Here is a 2,500-nt window from a genome sequence, read left to right as displayed (position 1 = left end):
CCTCAAGCGAGGCAGCGACGCCGAGGCCGGGCCGCGCGCCCCGCCGCACGGGCCCCCGCCACCCTTCCGACACGGACACGCTGGCACAACCAGGTCGGGAAGCAGGGGAACGGGACGCCGCCACCTCGGCGGGCCCGCGCGCGCCGCGCTCGGGGCTCTCAGGCGAGGGCCGGGAAAAGCCCCGGCCGCGTCCACCCGCGGCTGCCGCCCACCGCACCGGAGCGACAGCCCGAAAGCGCGCCCGCCGAGCGGGGCGCGCCCCGGCTTAAGGCCGGGCAGGAAAGGGGCGAGGCGCCGCCGCCTCGCCCGCCAGCAATCCCCAGGGGGGGCGCCCCCCCTTCGCCAAGCCGGCCACAGCCGGGCCGAAGCGGGACACGGCCCACGAAATCGATGGCCGCGGCCGACGGGCAGCTCGCGGCTCGTACTCGGTCTCTCTCGGCTTCTCTCCCTCTTTTTTTCCCTTCTCGCTTTATTTCTCCTCTTTCTCGCTAGCTCTCTCTCGCCTCTCGAACCGTACACCCCGTTTCCCTGGGCCAGACGGGCGGACCGGGACGACGCCACGGGGCTCGTCCCGCGTCAGCGGCACTCGCCTCGCTCGGAGGACTGCGCACGGGGGCCCCCGGCCTCCCTCGCCGCTTCGGTCACAGGCACGGCACGAGCCTGCGGGGAGACGGCCCGTCACCTCGCTCCCATAGTACGGACAGACGAGTCCCAGGCCGCAGACGCCTCCAAGAGGACCGATGGAAAGCGACCGGGAAGGTGCGCCGCCGCAGGCCGGCCCCTGCGATGACGTAGCCGGAGGCAGCTGAAAACAGCGACCCCTTGGTGAACTTCCGGAGCCGGCCGCGACAACAGGTCTACCCGGCCGCGACAACAGGTCTACCCGGCCGCTGCCGGAAATCGCCTAAGTCCCTCCGGAGCGAGGTAGACCTGTTGTCCGCCGTCCACCGCCCGCCGCCCGGGCGCCGCGCCGGGCCCGGCGGCCCCGGAGCCGGGGTAGACCTGTTGTCCGCGGGGTAGACCTGTTGTCCCCGGGGTAGACCTGCTGTCCGCGGGGTAGACCTGCTGTCCCCGGGGTAGACCTGCTGTCCGCGGGGTAGACCTGCTGTCCGCGGGGTAGACCTGCTGTCCGCGGGGTAGACCTGCTGTCCCCGGGGTAGACCTGCTGTCCCCGGGGTAGACCTGCTGTCCGCGGGGTAGACCTGCTGTCCCCGGGGTAGACCTGCTGTCCGCGGGGTAGACCTGCTGTCCGCGGGGTAGACCTGCTGTCCGCGGGGTAGACCTGCTGTCCCCGGGGTAGACCTGCTGTCCGCGGGGTAGACCTGCTGTCCGCGGGGTAGACCTGCTGTCCGCGGGGTAGACCTGCTGTCCGCGGGGTAGACCTGCTGTCCGCGGGGTAGACCGGTTGTCCGCGGGGTAGACCTGCTGTCCGCGGGGTAGACCTGCTGTCCGCGGGGTAGACCGGTTGTCCGCGGGGTAGACCTGCTGTCCGCGGGGTAGACCTGCTGTCCGCGGGGTAGACCTGCTGTCCGCGGGGTAGACCGGTTGTCCGCGGGGTAGACCTGCTGTCCGCGGGGTAGACCTGCTGTCCGCGGGGTAGACCTGCTGTCCGCGAGGTAGACCCGCTGTCCGCGGGGTAGACCCGCTGTCCGCGGGGTAGACCTGCTGTCCCCGGGGCAGACCCGCTGTCCCCGGGGCAGACCTGCTGTCCCCGGGGTAGACCTGTTGTCCGCCGCCCACCGCCCGCCGCCCGGGCGCCGCGCCGAGCCCGGCGGCCCCGGAGCCGGGCTAGACCTGCTGTCCGCCGCCCGGTTTTGGGGTTTTGGGGGTTTATTCCTTCCCGCCCCCCCCCCGCCCCAATCCCGTTTCTTTTCTCCTTTCTTTGAAAGAACGACTCTCCTATTTGTTTGGTACAAGAAGAAACTCGTCCGGAAGAGAAATTTCCTTGGCAAATCTTATTTCGTTTTTCTCTAGTATCCAGAGCACCCCCAGACCGAGCTGACGGGCCGCCTGCGCCCTGTGCAAGCGGGAAAGCGGGCGGCCGCTTTTGGGCCGGTTCTTTCACGGTCCGCAGAGACCCTCCAGGCCCGGCAGGGGTCTGGGGGGCCCCGGGGGCTCGGACCCGAGGCGCCCGGGGCCGGGACGAAGCCGCCGGCCCCTGGCCCTCGTTCCCACAGACAGAGAGAGAGAGAGAGAGAGAGAGACAGACACAGTGACACACACGCCCACTCCACACACTCGCACTCCGCCGCCACCCCCTCGGACACCGCACCCACCACCCGCGCCGCTCCCTCCCTCCCGGATGCGCGGGCCGCCCGCCTTACACGAGCTTGCAGGCCGGGACAGGGCCAGGCGGGGGGGGGGCATCGGTTGGAGGAACACAGGTCTACCCCGGCACGCGGCGGCCGGAGGCTAAGTCGGAGCCGAGATACCAGGTCTACGAAGGGGCCGGGCGAAGGTAAGCCACGACGGGGCCGAGACATCAGGTCTACCCACGGTC

The sequence above is a fragment of the Anomalospiza imberbis genome, unplaced genomic scaffold (assembly GCF_031753505.1).
Source record: "Anomalospiza imberbis isolate Cuckoo-Finch-1a 21T00152 unplaced genomic scaffold, ASM3175350v1 scaffold_119, whole genome shotgun sequence".
Taxonomy (NCBI): Eukaryota; Metazoa; Chordata; class Aves; order Passeriformes; family Viduidae; genus Anomalospiza; species Anomalospiza imberbis.
This window is presented reverse-complemented; position numbering follows the sequence as displayed.